The sequence below is a fragment of the Oncorhynchus masou genome, chromosome 5 (genome assembly GCF_036934945.1).
Source record: "Oncorhynchus masou masou isolate Uvic2021 chromosome 5, UVic_Omas_1.1, whole genome shotgun sequence".
NCBI lineage: Eukaryota > Metazoa > Chordata > Actinopteri > Salmoniformes > Salmonidae > Oncorhynchus > Oncorhynchus masou.
The window spans coordinates 69,052,657-69,065,595 of NC_088216.1; the positions used below are offsets into that span (position 1 = coordinate 69,052,657).

Sequence of the window (12,939 nt, forward strand, 5' to 3'; positions counted from 1 at the left end):
TCTCACTCTGCTGTGTGTGCATCTTGCTAGCTATCACTCAAATGGTGAGGGGCTGAAGTTCATTGGCTAGAACTCTAATAGCTAGGGGGAGAGACCTGAAAATAGCTGTGCAGCAACGCTCCCCATTCCAGACAGAGCTTTGAGAGGATCTGCAGGGAAGAATGGAAGAAACTCTCGAATTACAGGTGTCCCAAGCTTGTAGTGTCATACCCAAGAAGACTTGAGGCTGTAATCATTGCCAAAGGTGCTTCAACAAAGTACTGAGTAAATGTTCTGAATAATTATGTAAATGTGATATTTACACCTTTTTTATACATTTGCAAACATTTCTAAAAACCTGTTTTTACTTTGTCATTATGGGATATTGTGTGTAGATTGATGGGGGGAAGAAACAATTTAATACATTTTAGAATATGCTGTAATATTTTCCGAATGAACTTTATGAACTACACATTGACACATCCAGCCCAAAGCAGGAGGATAACAAATACTTAGTAGTCGCCAAAGTTCCAGAGCATGTCTTTAATAAGCAATCATCTCTAATGCTGAGATATCTGTATAGACGGGCAATAATTTATGTGGTTTTAGAATATAACAATGTAGATACAGGGCACATGATTATGTTTTGCAGTAGTGTAAAGTACTTAAGTAATACTTAAGTAGTTTTTTTGTGTATTTGTATTTTACTTCACTGCATTCCTGTAATAATTTACTTTTTACTCCATACACCCAAATGTACTCGTTACATTTTGAATGTTTAGCAGGACAGGAAAATGGTCCAATTCACACACTTATCAAGAGAACATCCCTGGTCATATTGCCTCTGATCTGGCACTAACTAAATACACATGCTTTGTTTGTGAATGATGTTGGAGTGTGCCCCTGACTATCCGTAAATTTAAAAAACACAAATTGTGTGGTTTGCTTAATATAATAAATGTAAAATGATTCTTACTTTTGATACTTAAGTGTATTTTAACAATTACATTTACTTAAGTATATTTAAAACCAAATACTTTTAGACTTTTACTCAAGTAGTATTTTACTGGGTGACTCAGTTTTACTTGAGTCATTTTGTATTGTTAATTTTTACAATAAATTTTCACCAAGGTACCATTTTTAGCTCACAATGTAACACACTATCTAATAATATCACTCACAGCAGACACAATGGTATATGATTGAGTACATCAAATAATGAATTGTAATATTATGTGTCCCGAGCAGTGTTTAAGTCGAACGTGAAGGGGCGTGAAGAGGAGGATGGGGCAATGACACTGACCCGACGGAGAGGAGCCATGAAACAGGCCAAGGTCCATTTCATCAAGAACCATGAGTTCACAGCCACTTTCTTCGGACAGCCCACCTTCTGCTCTGTCTGCCGGGAGTTTGTTTGGTGAGAGACGCAGATCACCCCATCCAAACACCACCGTGACCACCACACTGACCATGACAAAGACCATTGAGCTTTCAACCTGTTTTACAAGTGTTTCGTTTTGCTACACAACGGTATTATGCCTTGGCTTAGCAGTTAACCACAGTACAGAGACAGTCGACTGATTACCCCAAAACGAGCCCCCCATGGGGTCTCTGAGTAGACCAATTAACAGCTCTAATTGATCCATAACTGGAACAGTCTGTCCAACAATAACAGTAAGACTGGCTGGCAGTGCCTGTTCTGTGAGCTGTCTGAGACGCTGTCTGGGGAAAACCCACAGGGTGTTGCTGCAATGTTCCAACAATGTCAGCACAATTACCAGTGCAGGGCTGCCCCCTTCCTGCCAGAGAAGAAAGTTGTTATTGGTGCCTTATGGTGACAGGTTGAGGAATGACCAATGTCCCTAGTGTGTGTGGATGGTGTAGTTTGTGCAAAAGATGAATGTCTCTCCTCTCATTCTGTTAAACTACCATTGTTTATTGTCACTGTCAATACTTTATATTGAGATATTCTTACTATCTGTCAGTATGCCTTTTGGGAAAAGTGCACAAAGATGAGTAATTTATTGTATGAATCTTTACCCTGTTTTTCTTTTTAAACAGGGGATTCAACAAGCAAGGCTACAAGTGCAGACGTGAGTGTCTCTGACCTCTTGCCGTTAAAATCTTTCACTATATGGTAGTTGTTTTGGTGCTTGGAGTGAAACATCCAAAGCGTTCACTCTGCAATAATTTACTCCCAAAAATAGTCACGAATTTCTCATATTAATAAGTGAATATCTTAAATAGCAGCTTTTCCTAATGTGGCTTAATCTGTCTCAGAATGCAACGCCGCCATCCACAAGAAATGTATTGACAAAATCATCGGGAGGTGCACAGGAACAGCAGCCAACAGCAGAGAGACTATGGTGAGCAACATGACCTCACCTCCCAAAACACACAAAACCTGGATATAATACTGTGTGGCCAAATGGCACCATGTAACCTACTGTAGATGGTGTTTGAAGATCCGTTTTCTATGGACTGATTCCCTTGATTCCCTTGATTTTATATTTTGACTAGGGTCCTAATTTTTCCATATTGTTTTCTCTGATCACATCGGAGTCATGCAGCTGTACGAACTGTGCCACGTTATTCTACACCCTTCAATAGGCAAGACGAGGCACTTTCAGGGAGGTCAAATCAACAGCCATCAGAGACCAGGAGAACTGTGTCAGTCAAATCAATATGCTTGTGTTTAAAACTGAACAGTGGTGCTTCATTCCAGCTGTAATTTAGCGCAGAATTCAAATGGAGCTCACACATCTGAACTCTGACGAAGGCTCTGAGGCCGATACTTAAAGCTTATTAAATAACAGTGATGCTATCAAGAGCAGTGTGCGGGTTCCTTCTGTTTTTCTCATTTTATTCAGCTGTAATTTAGCTAGCATGGGACCAAAGTAGCCAGTATGGTGCCAGTGGATTCAGCATGGGACCAAAGTAGCCAGTATGGTGCCAGTGGATTCAGCACGGGACCAAAGTAGCCAGTATGGTGCCAGTGGATTCAGCATGGGACAGTTATTACCAGTAGTGGAGCACTTTTGATCAGTGTTGCAGCCTTGGAGTACTAGAAAGACTTGGAGTATTTGCAGTAGTGGGATCAGCTCTATAGCACCTGTGGCAGTTAGGATAGAGAGGCCTTCTCTTCAGGGGTTAGAGGTGAACCTGTTCCCTGTCTGCAGCCTGTATGGGAACAGTACAGGTGGAGTGGTTGGCAAGTCAGTGCTGTGAGGGAAGAGAGGGTGGAGTCAGTCCACTAGTTATCGGTGTAGGTGTGTGCCCCTGTCCCCTCTCTCTTGCTCCTTGTGGGGCACCATGAGGAGGTTCAGAAGGGCTGTGAGGCCCCACAGACACCCATTTTTTTTGGGGGGTGCAGTGCCCATGGGTACTATGGACTAGCTCATTGATGATGGGAGCTCTGTGTATCCACAGTTCCAGAAGGAGCGATTTAAGATCGACATGCCACATCGCTTTAAGATCCACAACTACATGAGCCCTACCTTCTGTGACCACTGTGGCAGTATGCTCTGGGGAATGGTCAAGCAGGGCCTCAAGTGTGAAGGTAGGTGTGAGGCCTCCATCTCTGTCTCTGTCTCTCTCTCTCATTTCAATATAAGATGCTTTCTGGCAAGGGAAACATATGGTTACATTGCCAAAGCAAGTCAAATAGAAAATAAACAATAAAACATTTACAGTTAACATTACACTCACAAAGGTTCCAAAAGAATAAAGACATTTTATATGTCTATATACAGTGTTGTTACAATGAGCAAAGAGTTAAAGTACAAACAGGAAAACAAATGTATTTGCAATGGTGTTTGATAGAGAACAATCTTCAATCCACCCAATATTTTAACTGCCTCTTATATCTTTCCCTTCATTTTCTCCCAGCTACTGTCTTACTCTTTTCTCTTCTCTCCTGTTAGACTGTGGCATGAACTCCCATCACAAATGTGAGAAGAAAGTGGGAAATCTCTGTGGAATCAACCAGAAACTCCTGGCTGAGGCCCTCAACCAAGTTAGCCAAGTGAGAAAGACAGAGACACCTGGTCATGCCCACATTCAAACATACTAATGTATTTTATGGAGCCATGAATGCATATTCATAACCCTATTGTAATAGCATTATACCTCTTCAGAAATCCTCAAGACGGTCTGAATCCAACAATTCTGAGTCAACGGACATTGGAATCTACCAGGACTTCAACAAAAGCCCAGGAGCGGACCCTAGTGGTAAGCAGCTGTCACTGCTGCAGTTGAAAGCACATGTTATTCTGCAGTAAACAATATTTTGGTCCTTAACAATGTAGGTCTTTTAGTTCTCTTTCGTTTTTTGTGGGTGTTTACGTGTGTATGCATCTATTGACATTATGCCTGTCTCTTTGTGCGTGTGTGTTCAACAGAAGGCTATGAGAAGCTGTGGGAGGGAGGTAAGGGCACTGCCCCAGCCAGCATCCCCCCAAGACCCGCCTCACCATTGACAGCTTTGTGTTCCACAAGGTGCTGGGCAAGGGCAGCTTTGGCAAGGTACAATCACTGCTACATTCCTCATGCCACTGACACCCATGCACACAGACTCAATGGCCTTCAAACACATCACTTGCTAGCACTGCTTTGTCTAAAAGGTTCCAGGAGTATGTGTCCCGTGTTATTATCTATTGTTGGAGTAGCTACAGTGCATCCGAAAACTATTCAGACCCCTTGACTTTTTCCACATTTTGTTACATTACAACCATATTCTAAAATGGTTTCCATACAAACATTTTCTCATCAATCTATACAAAATACCCCATAACCTTATTTACATAAGTATTCAGATGCTTTGCTATGAGCCTCGAAATTGAGCTCAGGTGCGTCCTGTTTTCATTGATCATCCTTGAGATGTTTCTACAACTTGATTGGAGTCCATCAGTGGGAAATGTAATTGTTTGGACATGATTTGGAAAGGAACACACCTGTCTATGTAAGTTCACACAGTTGACAGTGCATGTCAGAGCAAAAACCAAGCCATGAGGTTGAAGGAATTGTCTGTAGAGCTTCAAGACAGGATTGTGTCGAGGCACAGATCTGGGGACCAAAACGTTTCTGCAGCATTGAAGGTCCCCACAAACAGTGGCTTCATTCATTCTTAAATGGAAGAAGTTTGGAACCACCAAGACTCTTCTTAGAGCTGGCCGCCCGGCCAAACTGAGCAATCTAGGGAGAAGACCAAGAAGATGATGCTCACTCTGAAAAAGCCTCAGAGTTCATCTGTAGAGATGGGAGAACTTTCCAGAAGGACAACGATCTCTGCAGCACTCTACCAATCAGGCCTTTATGGTAGAGTGGCCAGACGGAAGCCACTCCTCAGTAAAAAGCACATGACAGCCCGCTTGCATTTTGCCAAAAGGCACCTAACGACTCTGACAATGAGAAACAAGATTCTCTGGTCTGATGAAACTATTTGCCTTGAATGCCAAGCATCACGCCTGGAGGAAACCTGGCACCATCCCTACGGTGAAGCATAGTGTGGCAGCATCATTTTGTGGGAATTATTTTCAGCTGCAGTTACTGGGAGACTAGTCAGGATCGAGAGAAAGATGAACGGGGCAAAGTACAGAGAGATCTTTGATAAAAATCTGCTCCAGACCGCGCAGAACCTCAGACTGGGGCGAAGGTTCACCTTCCAACAGGACAACGACCCGAAGCCCACAGCCAAGACTAATGCAGGAGTGGCTTCGGAACAAGTCTCTGAATGTTCTTGAGTGGCCCAGCCACAGCCTGGACTTGAACCCCATCGAACATCTCTGGAGAAACATGAAAATAGCTGTGCCTCAACACTCCCCATCCATCCTGACAGAGCTTGAGAGGGTCTGCAGAGAAGAATGGGAGAAACTCCCATGTCAAGTTTGTAGTGTCATACCCAAGAAGACTCGAGGCTGTAATCGCTGCTGAAGGTGCTTCAACAAAGTACTGAGTAAAGGGTCTGAATACTTATATAAATGTGTTATTTCATTTGTAATGTCTTATTAAATAGCCAATACATCTCAATGCATTATGGGATGTGTGTAGATTGATGGGGGGGCGGGGGGGACAATTGAATCAATTTTAGAACAAGGCTGTAACCTAACAAAATGGCCTGCTCTGGTCTGATAGTTTAGTATGTTCAACATGAGTATTCGGCTGTGCTGTATCACCTCTCCTGTGTGGCGCTCCAGGTCCTGCTGGCTGAGCTGAGGGGGCGAGGACAGTACTTTGCTGTGAAGGCCCTGAAGAAAGATGTGGTTCTGATGGATGATGATGTGGAATGTACCATGGTGGAGAAGAGAGTCCTGGCCCTGGCCTGGGACAACCCCTTCCTCACACACCTCTACTCCACCTTCCAGACCAGGGTGAGACCCCTACCCCTCTCCAAAGCTTTCATTAGGATTTACCGTCATCTATCACTACCTCCACACACAGCACTCCAGGAACAATTGTTCATCAGACTGATGTGTGTCACTCAAACTACTGTCTAAACACCCAAGTTAACTGATTGTGTGTGTGTGTTACCAGGAACACCTGTTTTTCGTGATGGAGTACCTGAATGGAGGTGACCTGATGTTCCACATACAGGATAAGGGTCGCTTTGACCTCTACAGAGCCACGTAAGTGACAGACTACAGTGTTAACTCACTATCCACCAGACACGCAGTAGTTATTTACTTAGAACTCACCCACGACAGTTTCATAGCCGGTTAAGGGCAGACTGTAGGCATTTCGTAGGGATGATGCACCCAGAAGTTATTTGCCCTCTACCACTCTTCTCCCCCAGGTTCTACTCAGCAGAGATCATAATTGGACTGCAGTTTCTCCACTCAAAAGGAATCATTTACAGGTGAGATCAATGAACTTTAATGGTCTCGTCTGGCCTTGCACTTGATTTCCCTTATTAATCCCTGTACTAGCGCTTAGTAGATGGACCCTCCCCTCCCAACCCTTCCCTGCTACAGGGACCTGAAGCTGGACAATGTGATGCTGGACAGAGACGGCCACATTAAGATCGCTGACTTTGGGATGTGCAAGGAGAACGTGTTTGGAGAGAATCGGGCCACTACTTTCTGTGGGACGCCAGACTACATCGCACCAGAGGTGTGTGACTGTGTCTGTGCAGGATAGGGTATTGTAGGATTCTGTTTGCAATGAAATTTACACTCTCTGTCCTGTATTTATTTGTAAGTCTGTGTTTTGATCCTGACTGTAGAAGATGACTCTTAACATTGTCCATGTGTATATCAAATCAAATGTATTTATATAGCCCTTTGTACATCAGCTGATATCTCAAAGTGCTGTACAGAAACCCAGCCTAAAACCCCAAACAGCAAGCAATGCAGGTGTAGAAGCACGGTGGCTAGGAAAACTCCCCAGAAAAGCCAAAACCTAGGAAGAAACCTAGAGAGGAACCAGGCTATGTGGGGTGGCCAGTCCTCTTCTGGCTGTGCTGGGTGGAGATTATAACAGAACATGGCCAGGATGTTCAAATGTTCATAAATGACCAGCATGGCCCAATAATAATAAGGCAGAACAGTTGAAACTGGAGCAGCAGCACGGCCAGGTGGACTGGAGACAGCAAGGAGTCATCATGTCAGGTAGTTCTGCGGCATGGTCCTAGGGCTCAGGTCCTCCGAGAGAGAGAAAGAAAGAGAGAATTAGAGAGAGCACACTTAAATTCACACAGGACACCGAATAGGACAGGAGAAGTACTCCAGATATAACAAACTTATCTAACTATATCTGTCCATCCTCAGATCCTGCTGGGACAGAAGTACACCTTCTCCGTGGACTGGTGGTCGTTTGGGGTACTGGTGTATGAGATGCTGATTGGCCAGTCGCCGTTCCAGGGTGATGACGAGGATGAGCTGTTTGAGTCCATCAGGATGGACGTGCCTCACTACCCTCGCTGGATCACCAAGGAGGCTAAGGACCTATTGGAGAAGGTGCAGCTGCTGCTCATTCTCTTCTCACTAATTCCCCACACAACCTTGACCTCCTTTTCACAACGTTGTGTGCCTGTAAGTCTGTGACAGTGGGTGGCAGATTGGTGTCCACTAGTAAACAATGCAATCAGTCTTGCAATTTCACCTGACTTTCATCAACACTAGCCTTTGCACACAGACATTCATACACAGCCACATCTAGACTTAGAGAAAGACAGGCATTGGAATGACACAATGTTGCCTGTGATTAAAATGTTATGTTCCCTTACATATGGAAGCAATGTTTCCACACCCTTTTTTACCTTGCTATTATATCCCTCTCAACCCTGCCCATCTACACACATGCAGGCACAAAAACACACACCTTAAATCCAAGCTGGATGCTTGTCCCAAAGCTGTTGCGTGTCTCTGTTCCCCATCCCTAGCTGTTTGAAAGAGACCCCAGTCGCAGGCTAGGTGTGGTGGACAACATCCGTGGCCACTCCTTCTTCAAGACCCTTAACTGGCCTGCCCTGGAGAAGAGAGAGGTGGACCCCCCCTTCAAACCTAAAGTGGTACGATCTGGATCTCTGGCTTATAATGGAACTGTGGCTAGTGAAACTCCCACACTTGCTATTTTCAGATTTTTTTACACCATATTAATTGTTTATTTGGTGTTGTATTGTGAATGGTGTCATTGGTCTCTTGTTGAACTGACAGCCCTTCTCTGCCAATCACAGAAAGGCCCCAATGACTGCAACAACTTTGACCGGGAGTTCCTGAGTGAGAAGCCCCGTCTCTCCCACACGGACAAGAACCTAATCGACTCTATGGACCAGACAGCCTTTGCAGGCTTCTCTTTCATCAACCTCAAGATGGAACACGTTATGGACAAATGAAGGCACAACAAGATTCCCCCAGCTCTTTGTTTCAACCACACCATTATAAACGCATAGGAAAGGGAGGAGGGGGAAACCAGTGTTGCATTTATCTCTGTGGTGGTTCCTTCAATAATGGTTTCTTTCTTTTCCTTGGGATCAAACCTTGAATTAATCCATGTACTGTACTTTATCCCCCACCATACATCAACACACTCATTTACACACACCCCATAGTTCAGTAGTTTAGTATTGTCCATGCTGGGATGTCAGGGGTGAAATGTGGCTCTCTCACACACCCGTGTGCTCTGCCTACTGTATGTCTCTCTCCCGTCCCATCATTCAGTAGTTTAGTATTGTCCATGCTGGGATGTCAGGGGTGAAATGTGGCTCTCTCACACACCCGTGTGTTCTGCCTACTGTATGTCTCTTTTCCGTCCCATCATTCAGTAGTTTAGTATTGTCCATGCTGGGATGTCGGGTGAAATGTGGCTCTCTCACACACCCGTGTGTTCTGCCTACTGTATGTCTCTTTTCCGTCCCATCATTCAGTAGTTTAGTATTGTCCATGCTGGGATGTCAGGGGTGAAATGTGGCTCTCTCACACACCCGTGTGCTCTGCCTACTGTATGTCTCTTTCCCGTCCCATCATTCAGTAGTTTAGTATTGTCCATGCTGGGATGTCAGGGGTGAAATGTGGCTCTCTCTCACACCCGTGTGCTCTGCCTACTGTATGTCTCTTTCCCGTCCCATCATTCACATCATTCCTTTGTGTTTTTACTGTCCTTGTGGGGACCAGAAGTCATCACAAGGATAGTAAAACAAGGATAATTCAGGCAGGTGAGGACATTTTTCTGGTCTTCACAAGGAAAAATGCTATTTTAGACTTGGGGATTAGGATTATAATTAAGGTTGGGGCTAGGGGTTACGGTTAGGTATAGTTTGGGGTTTAAGGTTAGATTTAGGGGTTAGGGAAAATAAGATTTTGGATGGCAATCAAGTTTTTGGCCCCCACAAGGATAGCAATATAAAAGTGTGGGGTGTGTGTGTGTGTTGGAGAACTCACTTACAGTGCATAAATGCATGCATGAATGAATATGTCTGAGTGACAGCATGAATCTCGAGTATATTTTAAATGTTTTATAATGAAAAGAACGTTTACTTTTTCAGGTGTGAATTCAGTACCCTGTGGAAGGTACAATTAGTTCATTTGAAAGGGTCATAAAAAAAAACAAATGATAGAACACCAAAGTTTCAGAACCAGTAGAGGATGCACAGATTTATACAGGCATGGATAGTCTCTCTCCTTTGTCTGCCCAGCCACATGATCTAAAACTAAGGATTTGTAAATGGTACTGCAGCTTCCCCACTCTCCAGAACAAACCAGAGCTACTCTGATCAAACCACAGCTACTCTGATTCAGATCTGCGTTACAGTAGTGTGAGATGTAGTGGGACGACATACTGGAAGGAGTTAATGTAATGGCACTCAGCAGTAATTCGTCTTGAAGGTTATGGGTGTGTGTTGGGGGGATTCCTTTAGAAAAAGGATGGATAAATTGGGTCTTGTGTTACTTGAATGTAGGTATTTTAAAAAGCAAATAATAATAATAATAATATGCTGTACGTTAAATTAAAATTATATGTGCATTGCCTTCGGAAAGTATTCACACCCCTTGACTTTTTCCACATATTGGTATTACAGCCTGAATTTAAAATGTATTACATTTAGATTTTGGTCACTGGCCTACAAAAACAATAACCCATTATGTTAAAAAAAATATATTTTTTTTTACAGATTAATTCAAAATTAAAAGCTTATGTCTTAAGTCAATAAGTATTCAACTTTTCAACCTAACCTCTTTCTTATGGCAAGCTTAAATTATTTCAGGAGTAAAAATTTGCTTTTCAAGTGCCAAGTTGCATGGACTCACTTTGTGTGTAATAATAGTGTTATTAACACAGTCATAGAAAAAAGACCATCTCTGTACCCCACACATACAGTTATCTGTAAGGGCCTTCAGTGAAGCAGTGAATTTCAAACCCAGATTCAACCACAAAGACCAGGGAGGTTTTCTAATACCTTGTAAATAAGGGAACCTATTTATAATAGGTAAAAAAATACAATAAAAAGCCACTGAATATTCCTTTGAGCATGGTAAAGTTATTACACTTTGGATGGTGCATCAATACACCCAGTCACTACAAAGATAAAGGCATCTTTTCTAACTCCGTTGCCAGACAGAAAGGAAACCGCTCAGGGGCCAATGGCGACTTTAAAACAGTTACAGAGTTTAATGGCTGTGATAGGAGAAAACTGAGGATGGATCAACAACATAATAGTTACTCCACAATACTCACCTAATACACAAAGGGAACGATGGAAGCCTGTACATAATACAAAAACATGGCAAAGCAATTAACTTCTTGTCCTGAATACAAAGTGTTTGTTTGGGGCAAATCTAATACAAAACATTTCTGAGTGACACTCTCCATATTTTCAAGCATAGTGGTGGCTGCATCATCTTATGGGTATATGTCTAATCGTTAAGGACTGGGGAGTTTTTCCGGATAAAATAGAAATGGAATGGCGCTAAGCACAGGCTAATTCCTAGAGGAAAACCTGGATCAGTCAGCTTTCCACCAGACTAGAAGATAAATTCACCTTTCAACAGGACAACCTAAAACATAAGACCACATCGACAGTGGTTGCTTACCAAGAAGACAGTGAATGTTCCGGAGTGGCCAAGTTACAGTTTTGACTTAAATCTATGGCAGAATCTATGGCAAAACCTGAAAATGGTTGTCTAGCAATGATCCACAACCAATTTGAAAGAGCTTGAAGAATTTTGAATAGGAATAATGGGCAAATGTACAGTCCAGGTGTGGCATGTTCATAGAGACTTACCCAGAAAAAGACTCCGCTGCAATCGCTGCCAAAGGTTATTCTACAAAGTATTGACTCTGGGGTGTGAATACTTATGAACATTTCTGTACTTAATTTTCAATCCATTTGAAAACATTTCTAAAAAACATATTTCCACTTTGTCATTTTGTGTTGTGTGTAGATAGATGAGAAAAAAAATATTTAATCCATTTTCAATTCAGGCTGAAAGACAACAAAATGTGGAATAAGTCAAGGGGTATAAATACTTCCTGAAGGAACTGTATATTGCCCTAAATAGTTGCAATATTTGGTGACGTGAGGATATACTTTTTTTTACTGTCTTCATATTTTACATCTGATTATAAATAAACAGATATTTAACTCTAAATTGTTGTCCTGAAAATATCAATATTGTAGGCTACTGATAATTGTTTTTCCTTCTATTCTCCTTGTAGGCTTAGTCAGTGGTTAGTTTAGTTTTTATTCCCTGGCATGATGTTTTCACAATTTCACTACTCAGATGCACTTTCACAGGCGGGTGGCCTATTAACTGGCTGCAATAGGACTTTGGCTACCCTGCCATCTAGCGGCCAGGTGCTACAATTACTATTCATATCTTCATTGTGTCGGAGCCTCCAAGGCCGACGACATTCATGCAGTGCGCACCGGGAGTGTCCTCCGAGTCCGCTCTCTCTCTCTCTCTGGCATCACAATATAGGCTCACTGCACTCTTCTACAACGTTTGAAAAGTTGCATAATTACCTCGTCGGACAACATTACAAGCCTTCCGAGGCTGACTTGCTCATGAAGTTTGCATGAATTAAGACTAGCCGTAAGGCATTTCTAAGCATAGGACTGCATGTTATTCCATCCTATGCATCTCGGACACCAGTAAAATCTGAGACTTTATCATGAACTCGTTTTTTTCAACAACATAAAGTTAGATAGGCCCATGTTATGTTTCAAAATTACACTATCCTCCTTTGTTTCATATGTTATTATCATGGCCGTAGTTAGACCACATTTTTTTAAAGAAAGATCAAATCGACGTAAAATTGGAAAGAAGTTAGGCTACAAATGGTTTTAATGTTCAAGCCATTCGTGCCATTCATTCAAGCATATTGAATGAATTCTCCTTATGCCACGTTTATTGAATTGTAGTTATACCATTTCCTTTCGCAACGACTGTGCAACGGAAATCTCAGAAATGTTTTCTATTCATCTACCAAATGCATTGGTCTTTTGTGGGGATTAATTCAGCTTTA

General features: G+C 42.6%; 1 pseudogene; it reads left to right on the plus strand.

Annotated features, from left to right (window-relative positions):
* Window positions 1–12,062, plus strand: part of LOC135540144 (protein kinase C delta type-like) — a 37,220-nt pseudogene extending 25,158 nt beyond the window's left edge.
* Window positions 12,063–12,939: the final 877 nt, after the last annotated feature.